Source organism: Canis lupus, chromosome 27 (assembly GCF_048164855.1).
Source record: "Canis lupus baileyi chromosome 27, mCanLup2.hap1, whole genome shotgun sequence".
Classification (NCBI taxonomy): Eukaryota; Metazoa; Chordata; class Mammalia; order Carnivora; family Canidae; genus Canis; species Canis lupus.
In genome coordinates, this window is record NC_132864.1 from 46,809,043 (window position 1) to 46,821,769 (window position 12,727).

A 12,727-nucleotide genomic window follows, 5' to 3' on the forward strand; every position below is an offset into this window, starting at 1 on the left:
AGCGCGATGCCCAGTCTCCAGGTGACCACACGGCCGCGGCAGCCAATCAGACCCTGAGTCGCTCGAATTTCAGAAGCTAAATATACTGAGTGATCCCCTGAAAAGCAGCTGTTCATCAATTCCAGTAAAGGATAAAGGGTAACAGACTGCTTGCTTAGAACTACTCAAACGTAATGGAATTGCACTTAACTTCCAGCATACGGGCTTCCAGTTTAGGTTTCATCTCTCATTTCCTGCAACCCTGTTTAATACCACATTCGTGCAAAAGAATCTAGGATAAAATAAGCATGTCTTTGAGGGGCTGTGACCCTTCTGTAGCTGCTTTCCTAAGGTCACTTGCCTCATTTTCATGGAGGTAAACCTATTCCCTCTTGTACAGCTCCCCAGGTGAGCTACAGGTAAGTTACAGGTGCAAGAAAGGAATAAAATCCATGAAACCTCAAGTTGGCAAAACCAATGTCTAAAATCATGAACAAAAGAAATGACAGTGGGAAATGGTTGATGTGACCCTAGATAAGCTGGCCACAGAGCGTAATTAGAGAGAATAGGCTCCATCCTTTTTCTGTTACTAAGCCAAAAAGGGATGCGGAGACCTTACTGATTATCTTCTCCCTCCCTGGGTAAGGCTGCCTGCTAGCAATACCGAGCCGCTTTCCTAGGTAACCCAGCTTCTGATTTACAATTCAGCCAGGTGGCTTCTAGAGGCAGAGTGTGAACACAAGCACAAAAGTGTTCAATTTTCAAACAGCAGAAGCAGATACAATCTAAATCAGTCAATTACTAGGAGAAGATAATGCCCTATTAGGTAAGTCTGAGTGTATGACACTGAGTTGACAAAACTGACCCAGCAATTTTCCATCTGAAGACAATTTTCACTGACTTGGTCTCTCTATAAACCTCTGTACTAAAGCAAAACCCCTTTTGGTCACTGGTTTCTTGACATGGGTTTAAAATTAAACATGTTCTTTTTTTAGCTAAACGTTAGGAAGCATTGCCACATTTCAAACATATGTACCTCTCCGCCTTCTGTGATTCAGACGGTGGTAAATAAAATTGAACAGGACTTTTAACCATCTAAACCAATTAAACCTTGTTCACTTCCTATGTTCTCACAGGTTTTATGACCAAGGGATATGTGTGTAATAGGACACCATTCCATTGGCAGATGTAAACTAGAACTGACTTACTCTTCATTATGTTTTAAAAGATGGTGTTAAATCGGAAAAGAATTCAGGCCCATTTTCTATGACACATAGGATAAAACCATATAAAGTAAAAAAATAAGCATAGACACTCGAATGCTAACCTGGAACTCTGTCTCCTAGGCATGAAAGAGCCAGTCTATATTTCTGTCCTATGTATGACCTTTCCCGTGGAAAAAGAATAAATGATCCCTGATCTATTGATGGGCTCTTATCACACGCCTTGCACGTAGTAAGTGCTCCATAAACATTAGCTATTATTATTTTTATTATCATATTTAATAGTTATTTTATTTGATATATATTCTAGCTAATAATCAATATTATTAGCAATAATTATAATCACCATTTTAAAATATTTCATTTATTCATTTCAGAAAAAGAGGGTGAGCAAGGGAAGGGCAGAGGCAGAGGGAGAAGCAGGCTCCTGGATGAGCACTAAGGCCAAGGCACACCTAAGCCAAAGGCAGACGCTGAACCCACTGAGCCACTCAGGCGTCCCTTATTATTAGCGTTTTACGACATTTTATTGGAATCTTCATGCTTTACTCTGTATTAAACTGAAATATTGTGACACTTCTGAAATCAGACAGTAGTTTGTCCAGGAATTTATGAACCAACAGGAGTTTGACGATAAGCCTACACAATTGACAAGAGCAAGGCAGGGTGAAGTTAGGTGCCAGGAGCAGAGTTTCAGACAACGTGTCCCTAAATGTCAGACAACAGAAGTATCCTGTCTGGGGACCAGAGTAGACCTGATGCACAAGATGGCATTGTAACAGAGCTTTTGTCTTTGCAGTTTCCTCTTCTTTTTTAAGGTTTATTTATTTGAGGGGGGGGGGAGAGAAAGAGAGAATGAGAGCACACGAGAAGGAGACCCAGAGGCAGAGAATCTCATGCAGACTAGACTCCGTGCTGAGCGTGGAGCCCATCTCACAGCCCTGAGAGCAGGACCTGAGCCGAAATCAAGAGTCAGAGGCTGACCTGACCAAGCCACCCAGGTGCACCTGCTTTTGCAGTTCATTCTCTTCTATTTATAATTTTAATCAAATCATACCTACATATCATTAAGAATCAAATAGTTTTTGTGAGGCTTGTTCCTAAATTGATGCTCCCTGTTCCCACCATTCCTCTACTTTCTCCCTCCACACAGACCATCGTTTTAACTCTTTTAGTTGAACCTTTCATGATTTGTCTGTACACATTTAACAAAATGTCTCTGTAACTTTTTCCTGATATTTCTGATATCTCACAGGCATTATCTGTTAACTTCCCACCTTGGAATGTGAGGCTTTACAGCTCTTCCCTACGAACCCCCACTCTTACCAGACATACGCCTCATCTCAGCCCAGCTTCCTCCCCAGAAAGTCCTTTCTATTTGTGGAACTCAGAATTCAATGCTTATGATTAGCAAAGGCTATTCACAGAGGAACCCCATACACTATGATTATTTTTCTTTTCCTGCACAAGTTTGTTTTTCTGCAAATTGGGATTTCTCTCCTTCTCTTTCTCTCTTTTCCCTTGGCTCCATTCTTCTAGGCAAGCAATCCTCAACAGAACTTTCTGCAACGACAAGAACATTCCATACCAGCGCCATCCACCACGGAAGCCACCAGCCACGAGTGACTACTGAACATTCAAAATGTGACTGCAGAACTGAGTTGTTCTACTTTTTATTTAATCTAAACCTAAACAGCCACATGTGGCTGGTGGTGGTGGCACTGAACAGCGCAATTCCAGAGACGGATCACAACTATCTCATACTTTGTATCTGACTCTGCTCTCAGGGTTTTCAGTGACCTCAGGCAGCAAGCACGGCATCACTGTACCCACCTCATCCTTGATCTCAAGGAGCCTTCTGTTCCGTGGGCCCTCGTTTCCTCTGTAGCTGATGCTCGGCTCTCATCTTGGTCCCCCCCTTCACTGTCATTCTGGGGGATTGTGTAGATGATAATATAAAAAATCCCATTTCTTTAACTAATGTTTATTGAGCATGTTCAACGTACCAAGGACTAGTCTCGGTGCTTCCTTCCCACAGCATCACTAGTTGACCAAGCAAGATATATGTTCCACTTCTTGCTTGTTAACAAAACCACATTTTAGTTTGGCACAAAAATATCTTCATTTAAAAGATATGCTCCTCCTCAAATCCCAAGAGTTAGGAGTAAACTATGTCACAGTTTTGCCAGTAAGGTTGAAGTGTCATTCTAGAGATTAGGCTTCTAGGAAAGGTACAAGTTTACTGATGTGTAGGTCCAATCCAGCTGGCATGTACGGTTCTCCTCTTGCCATTCTTCCCTTCTCTATGCCTAGAACCCAGGTGTAATGTCTGGGACACAGCAGCCATCTTGAGACTATGAGGATAAGTTGTACATTAAGAATGGTAAAGCCAGAAGGAGACTTAGCCTTTAATGACTTCCTTAGTTCTTAGATTTTGTGATAATTTTATAGCTTAATACGTTTTGTATATCTGTATTTTATAGATGATTATATTCTGATTACTTTAAATGACCCTACATTTTACATATTATTTTTTCTATTTTGCAGTTTACCAAATCCTAATAAAATGTATTACTTTTTCATGCTTATTGATCCTTTGCAACTTTCACTCTGTGTATTGCCTGCCCTTCCACATCTCTTTTACATTGATTTGTAGGCATTCTTCATATACTATGGGTGTCTTGTAGACGTTGTGAATATTTTCTCCAAGTTGTTTGTTGTATCTGCGGCCATAGAGATGTTTTAAATGTATTTGCAGTCAACTTTGGCGATCCCTTCTTTCCAGTTTTGACACTCCCTGTTGAATGAATTGAATTTGGAATTTGAATTTGAAATATTACTTTTAGCAACCCATTGAAATAGCATGTATGTTCGTCTAGTGGCTTTCATGGTTTTTTTTCTTTTTTCTTTTTTTTTTTTTTACTTTCTGGGTTTTTTATTCTTTACTTTGATTATGAGGTATAATAAACAGACAACTATCTAAATCTTATGTGTACAGTTTAGCAAATGATGGTAAAAAAAGCATCCATATAATGACCACTCAGGTACAAAAAGGTCATTTTTATCCTGACCTTGATGGTATTTATTTCCTTGCTTTTATTTTTAGTTTTACCATGGCCTGAAGCATTGCTAAACAGTATCGTTTAGTTTTGTCTGTTTTTAAATTTTATATAATATTCATGCTATATGCAATTTTGTAACTTCACTTTTTACTTACTATCATGTTTGTTGATTGTTATTATTTTGTTGTTGTTGTTGTTATTATTGTACAATATTCCATTGTATGACTACACTTCCGTTTTACCCATTCTACTGTTGAGGCAGAATGGAGTATTTCCAGCTTTTGTCATTTAAGAACAAGATGAGATGAACATTCTCGCATGTTGATTCTGGTAATCATAAACAATTAAATGATGAGACCATGTAAGTAAGTAAGGAGTATGCTCATCTTCAACTTTAATAAAACATGCTACCTGCTTCCCAATATTGGTATCAATTTATATTCTCATCAGTTGTGTGTCCTCCTAACTTTGCTACCACTTGAGATAAAGCTTTCTAAACTTTGTTCATCTTGTAGGTGTGTAACGGTATCATCTTGTGGTTTTAATTTGCAATTTTGTGACTTGCTAGTAAAGTTGAACTCCTTTTCATATGTTTATTAGATATTTGCGTATTCTATTGTTTTTTGAGAAGTGTCTGTTTAATTCTGTTGCCTATTTTTCTGTTAAGTCGCTGGCCTTTTGCTCACTCATCTATAAATCCTCTTTTTCTGGATAATAATCCTTTGATAGTTAATGTGTGTTGTAAATATCCTCACCCTCTCTGTCTTTTTATTATTTTCGTACTGGCATTTGATGAACAGTTGTTCTTAATTGTCATGTAGTCAACTTCATCAAGGTTCTCCTTTGTGACTAGGAGAGTAAAAATCCTTCTACCACAAGGTCATGAAGATATATATATATAAACACACATATATGATATATCATATATAAACTTCACATATGATATATTTATATCATATATAAACTTCTAAAAAACTTGGGACTTTTATCCTTCACATATAGTCCTTAATTTACCTGGAAATTATTATGTTCTTGGATATGATATAAACGAGAGTTTTATTTTATTTTTTTGCATGTGGATAGCCAATTTTGCCAGAATCTTTTACTAAAAAAAATCCATTATAGCTCTTTAGTATGTTTTGATATCTGTAGGGTAAGCAGTCCTCACTCATCTAAGATTCACTTGGCTAGTTATACTTCCTTACTTTTAGAAGTACTAAGAAATAGCTTATCAAGTTTCATGAAAATTATCCTTGAGTTTTTTAGGATTGCATTGAATTCATGGATTTATTTTGTAAGAATTGACACTTTCACACTTTAATCTTCCCATCCGGATCCTAGTTTACATCCATCAGCAAAGTTTTCTGTTTTCTTTATATAGATCTTGCACATTAAGCGGGACAAGTGAATTCATAGGTATATTAAACATTCATTTTCACGGTACACAAGATTTTGTATAGAACTTCCTTTTTTTATACTAAATTTATTTTTTATTGGTGTTCATTACCCAACATACAGAATAACACCCAGTGCTCATCCCGACAAGTGCCCCCCTCAGTGCCCGTCACCCATTCACCTCCTCCCCTTCCACCACCCCTAGTTCATTTCCCAGAGTTAGGAGTCTTCACGTTCTGTCTCCCTTTCTGATATTTCCTACCCATTTTCTCCCTTCCCTTCTATCCCCTTTCACTATTACTTATATTCCCCAAAGAAGATGTGGTTTATGTATCCAATGGAATATTCCTCAGCCATAAGAAATGACAAATACCCATCATTTGCTTCAACATGTATGGAACTGGAGGGTATAATGCTGAGTGAAATAAGTCAATCATTCCTTTGTATAGAATTTCTAATAGTACTTATCAAGTTTCTTTTTTTGTTACTATTGATTTACCTTTGGTATTATAAACTTTTTCATGGGGATCCCTGGCTGGCGCAGCAGTTTAGCGCCTGCCCTTGGCCCAGGGCGCGATCCTGGAGACCCGGGATTGAATCCCACGTCGGGCTCCTGGTGCATGGAGTCTGCTTCTCCCTCTGCCTGTGTCTCTGCCTCTCTCTCTCTGTGACTATCATAAAAAAAAAATTATTAACTAAACTTTTTCATGAAATTCATTAGGATTTTGAGAAAGGTGAATATAAAAGTGGGTGCTCAGTCAGCCATCTTGAACCCCAAGCACGGACACAGCATTTGGAGCAAATTTTGGACAGGAGTTGAAGAGCTGGAAATGACAGGACGAAGAGCATTCCAGGATTATAGACAGGACGAGCAATCACATAAAGGGGGGAAAGTTTGTGGCATATGTGGGGAATGAAGATTGATGTGGTTTAGGTCAAGAAAGGTATATGTGGAGATATAATGGAGGACTACAGAGTAGAAGCTCTGCTGTGGAGGACCCTGAATGCCTAGCTAAGCGGGACACAGTGATACAGACTGGCATTTCATTTTTTTTTTTTTTTTTTTTTTTTTAATTTTTTTTTTTAATTTTTTTTTTTATTTATTCATGATAGGCACACAGTGAGAGAGAGAGAGGCAGAGACACAGGCAGAGGGAGAAGCAGGCTCCATGCACTGGGAGCCTGATGTGGGATTCGATCCCGGATCTCCAGGATCGCGCCCTGGGCCAAAGGCAGGCGCCAAACCGCTGCGCCACCCAGGGATCCCCAGACTGGCATTTCAAATTGCTCCTCTCTTCATATGGTGTAGAGCTGTCAGTCACACATTAGCAGAGCAGAAATACATCACAAATGTACATCATACAGCATACAGAGTTAAACATATTCAATGTGGGACATGCAGATCCAGTAACACAGCAGGATATAGAGATACGAATAAGAGCTTTCTCAAATTATCAAAACACCCAGGTGCTATCTGCTTTCCAAAATCTATATTGAACAGAGTAAGTTTCACCTGGGTTGCACACTCGTCTTTGGAAATACTTCCTCTAAATACGATCTCTTCCTACTGATGTTGCCTAAAGTCAGACGCCACGAAAAACACATAAACATGAAAGAGGGAGATTTAAAATGTTAAATTACCTGTGACCCATTTGCCTGATTTCTTGTAGGACTCAGAGGCTTGTTTTCTGTGTGAGCTCTTCTTTACGTTTTATTGCAGAAGAGTCCTGACTTTGAGGCAACATGTCTCTCAATCTCTGCCCTGGAATGAGAACAGGCAAGGATGTTTTGTGTGTTTGGCTTCTAGTCTCCCCTCTCCGCAACCCGATCTAAAATTGTTCTTTGAACCCCACTATGCCTGGGATGCCTGAGTGGTTCAGCGGTTGAGCGCGCCTGCCTTGGGCTAAGCGCGTGATCCCGGGATCCGGGATCGAGTCCCACATCGGGCTCCCTGCACGGAGCCTGCTTCTCTCTCTGCCCGTGTCTCTGCCTCTCTCTGTGTGTCTCTCGTGAATAAATAAAAATCATTTCAAAAAATGAACCCACTATGCCAGTTATTGAATGGCTATGCAAATAAATTATCAGCATCTACAACTTATTGCCCATCGCCAGTGGTACTTCACAAATGAATGTGGCCTCAAAACTACCCACCATTTGCTTCGACGTGGATGGAACTGGAGGATATTATGCAGAATGAAATAAGTCAGAGAAGGACAAACATTATATGGTCTCATTCATTTGGGGAATATAAATAACAGTGAAAGGAGAAAAAATAAGGGGGAAATAGCAAAAAGGGAGACAGAACATGGAAGACTCCTAACTCCGGGAAACGAACTAGGGGTGGTGGAAGGGGAGGAGGGTGGGGGGTGGGGGTGAATGGGTGGCGGGCACTGAGGGGGTCAGTTGACGGGATGGGCACTGGGTGTTACTCTGTATGTTGGCAAATTGAACACCAATAAAAATAAGTTTATTATTAAAAAAATAAAAAATATAAAAACCCTTACGTGTGATTTCTTGACTGGTCACATCTATACCGACACGCCCAGGAGTTTAACAAGCAGCAGAGACCTTTGGTTTCTGTGCCATTGTGGTTAACCCCCCATGGTGGTGACAGAGCAACATTCCAAGGGATCTCAAAAAGGAATCCAGGGCTGCAGAGACTGGGAGGGCCTGGGAGCGGAATGCAAATGCACCTGAGGTGCCCAGGAGGCTGGACCTTCAGGAAGAGGACAGGGCGACCTCAGTCAGGGTATTCCGGGCAACTGAACAGGAGACCCTGCAAGAGGCTCTGGCGATGCATCAGCCTCCAGGGCACATCCCGCCCAGAACCCGGCCCTCTTCGCGGTTTGTGACTGGCTCCTACTTTCTGGAACCAGCAGAGAATGTTCCTCCAGAACGGGGACAACTAAACAACCGTCCTACATGCAGGGAATGGTCAGAGAAGAGGAACGTGGACATGTTCCCTGAGCATCCTCAGAAAAGCCAGAGGAGCCCCCGTCCCGCTCCCTCCAGCTCGGTTCACCTCGAGAACTGTTTGTGCAGTTGCACAAGGAGGAAGTGAGCGCAAACTCATAGGCAGGTGCCCCCCCTCCCAACCGCGCACCCGCCCAGGACACAGTCCAGCCACAGCCCCCCGAGCTGCAGCTCAGGACTCAGGGGCTGCCCCGGCAGCTGCCGCCCGGAGCGCCAGAGACCACGCAGCCTCCGTCTGCACACCCGACGGTCCCTGCACCCTGCTTGGCTGCACCTGCTGCCCTGCACACCTGAAGCGTGCCCGCCGCGCCATGGTGGCACCTCCCCTTCCCCGAAGGAGCTGCCTGCACTTAGAGCACCTCCACTGAGGTCCCTCCCCGCTCTCTGGGCTGGGCTCTACATATCCCATGGCCCTTCCCCAACAGGAGGAAGGGAAGTCCCCAGAAACAGGTGGCACTGCAGAGGGGGCGTGGCTCTGAAGGCAAGCCTCCCCTGCACCTGCCTAGGTCTCAGGAGGGCACCCCACCGGGAAGTCACTGCACCGCGGACCCGACTCGCTGCCGCCCTTTGGCGCACCTGCAGTCCTGCGTCCCAGCTGCTGTGTCTACCTCCCTCCTAGGACTTGGGTCAACACGAGAAAGCACACTGCCCCTCTAGGGCCGTGGTTCTCAAAGTGTGATCCCAGGACCAGCAGCATTAGGATCACCCAGGAACTTGCTAGAAACGTGGACGTGGAGTCTTGCTCCAGCCTCTGGAATCAGACATTGCTGGGTAGGGACCTAACCTCCCTATTTTCATAGGCCCTCCAAGTATCCCACAAGATTCGAGAAGGCCAAAGTTGGAGAACTACCCTTGCAGGAGGTCTGTCCTGGCACCCGACCTCCCTCGTGGCTGTGACAATGTCCTGCTCCCGCTTCCACTAGGCGCCCACATCTACTCAGTGCCTGAGACCGCCAGCGCTCCCCGGTAGACCTCTCCTCTCCCCTGGCGGCTTCTCTTCTCCATGGCTTCCACTGCTCACCAGCTGGTCAACGCAGCCTCCCCGCAGGCCCCCCCACCTCCTCTCCATCTGCCACCAGGTTTGCGTGTGTCAAATGCACATCCCTAGCGCTTCAATTCCTCAGGGTCTCAGTGGCCCCTCCAGGGCCCATCTTTGAAGGCACCGTGGGTACGAGGGGACGAGGCTGGAAGGCAACGTCAACCTTGGCCAGGCTCTCTGGCCCACAGGCAGGACTCTGTTCAGGAGGAGAATGGGGAGGGGCCGGAGCTAGGTCTTTCTCTGCCTCTGTAGTCTTCCTCAGGGAAGGTCTTACCCCCTCGCGGCCCTGGGGCCCCGTCACGCCTTGTGGCTCTAGCCCTTTCTGCACTATTCTCTTTGGCTCCAGGATTTCTCTGGAGATAAATTTGCCCTCTGCGAACTGGAGATAAATGCTTGCACATTTCTCTATCACACAGGGCTGGTGGAGCCTGAAATGAGAACACTCTCTTTTTTTATTTAGTTCACGTGTTTAGTTAAGTAACCTGTACACCTGGTGTGGGGCTCAAACTCACAACTCCAAGGTCAAGAGTCCCGTGCTCATCCGTCTGAACCAGACAGGTGCCCCTCGAATGAGAAAATACTTTAAGAAGCTTTGAAAACTATTTTGTGGCACAGGTTACTTTGCCGATTGGTGACACCAAATGTCCCACCCTGTTTATGCCATTGCACGACGTCGCCAACCCTGCTACAACGTTTTCTAAAAATCTTTTTTTTTTCTTAAGCTTTTACGTATCTGACATCGAGCCAGCGAGCGCAAGATGTTCCTGATTCAGTTACATCCCCAGCCTCCGTTAGGCCCAGGCTCCCTTAGTCTACGGACCGGACCGGACCGCAGGGTGGGTTTGCCTGTAACAGGACACCAGAGCCCCTCGGGATTTGCCGGCGGGTCCAACGCCACCCCAGCCTCCCACTAATTAACTACACCCTCGGCTTAGTGAGGATGGAGAGGCGGCAAGTGCCTGATGGGGGGGGGTAACCACGGGCCTGGACATGTGCCCCCCACCCCCAGCCCTGAGCACACACGCGGCCCTTGGGTCTTTTTAAAAGTAAGTCACAGGGCAGCCCGGGTGGCTCAGTGGTTTAGTGCTGCCTTCATCCCAGGGCGTGGTCCTGGAGACCTGGGATCGAGTCCCACATCGGGCTCCCTGCATGGAGCTTGCTTCTGCCTCTGTCCGTGTCTCTGCCTCTCTCTCTCTCTCTCTCTCTCTCTCTCTCGGGTCTCTCATGAGTAAATGAATAAAATCTTAAAAAAAAAGAAGTCAGTCACAGACTGTTGGCTGCCTCACTGCTTTGCCTGCGAAACAACTCGTTAAAATTAAAAATGAGTGTGACTTCATGTTTGGCACACATCCCGGGGACAATGTCCACTGTACGTGGGTTTGCTCCTCTCCAACCATTAAGCACACTTACATGTGCGTGAGTGTGTGTATTCATTTCTGGTGTTGCTGTCAACACCATTGGATGTGACACGTTCTGACTTTTAACGTGACGCTAAGGCGATGATCATTTGGTTGGATTTATTTTTATTTTTATTTTTTTTATGATAGTCACATCACAGAGCGAGAGAGGCAGAGACACAGGCAGAGGGAGAAGCAGGCTCCACGCACCGGGAGCTCGACGTGGGATTCGATCCCGGGTCTCCAGGATCGCGCCCTGGGCCAAAGGCAGGGGCTAAACCGCTGCGCCACCCAGGGATCCCGATCATTTGGATGGAAATAATCACGTTGTCATCCAATATGTCCGTCACATTAAGAGGAACTTAATAAGAAAAGGAAAACCACGGTGATTCTTCAGATCGTTAAAGGTCATGTGTTTTCAATGCTGGACATTTAAAATTCCTCCGAATGTATTACTTCAAAGATATCCCATTTTTACCTCGCTCAAAAAAAAGCTGTGTTTTGTTACTTGCCCTTAGCTGCAAATCGAGTTATTTGTAACGGAACCGTGGTGCCTTGACATTGGGACCATCCAGTCCACCTGAAGAGCTGCCCAGAGCATCAGTCGGGAAGAGGGAGGCCTATGTGCTCACCATCTGTTTCCCACACTGCCTGAGGGAAGATCCAGAAAATCCCAGCACTCGGGGCGGTGACCTGCAGGTCGGACGCCAAAAGGAAAAGCAGCTCCTGCCACCGCCTGAACTGCCCGCAGCGCGATCACCACGCCTCAAGCTCAATGGTCGAGGCACGATGGGGCTCCGGGTTCTGGCTCAGGTCACCGTGTCAGGGTTGAGCGGGCCCCACAGGGCCTGGCATCCCCGACGGGCGCCCCTTGGGCTCTGCTTTAGGCGCCGTCCCTGCCCGCCCGCTGCTCGCACGCTCGCTCGCTCGCTCGGCAATAAAGGAATCCTTCAGAAACAACAACGAGGGGCATGTTACCTAAAGTCAACTATACGCATAGACGCGAAAGGAACACTTTTCTGTTCAACATTTGAAACAACTTTGTGGACGCGGGGTGCGGGCGGTGGAGCGTCTTGCTCCGGCCCAGGGCGTGACCGTGACCCCGGGGTCCCAGATCGAGTCCCAGACGGGCTCCCTGCGAGGAGCCGCCTTGTCCCGCTGCCTGTGTCTCTGCCCCTCTCTCCCTGTGTCTCTCACGATTGAGCAAATAAAACCTGAAAGAAACCGTGTAAGAGGCGACAATGTCCGCATGACGCAGAGCACGAGAAACCACCTGCGGACGGACGACGTTCCCTGGAGCCGGGAGGCCCCGGGGGCGGGGGCTGCACCTGCGGCTGCGGGCCTGAGCCTGCCCTCGGCGCCTTCCCGCCTCACGTCGCGGCCGGGACCGCCGGGCGCCAAGGCCTCGAGGCCCCGACTCGCTCGCAGACTCGGCAGGTGGCCGCGCGGCGCGGAGGGCTCCGGGGACTCGCGGCCGCCCCCCCCGCCCCCTCGCGGTCGCCCCGCCCCCCACGGCCCCCCCGCGGTCGCCCCGCCCCCGACGGCCCCCCTCGCGGTCCCCCCGCCCCCCACGGTGCCCCCCACGGTGCCCCCCACGGGCCCCCCCCGCCCCCCTCACGCCCCGACCCGGCCTCCACCCCGGGGCATGTGTGCGGGGGTC

The 12,727-nt window shown here is 46.4% G+C and overlaps 1 long non-coding RNA gene across 1 annotated transcript in view; it reads right to left on the bottom strand.

Annotated features, from left to right (window-relative positions):
- Positions 1-12,727, bottom strand: part of LOC140619827 (uncharacterized) — a 512,008-nt gene that overhangs the window by 8,359 nt on the left and 490,922 nt on the right. Inside the window, exon 4 of the long non-coding RNA XR_012019652.1 lies at positions 7,300-7,420. This is a non-coding gene — a long non-coding RNA (uncharacterized lncRNA). The remainder of the gene's footprint in view (positions 1-7,299; positions 7,421-12,727) is intronic.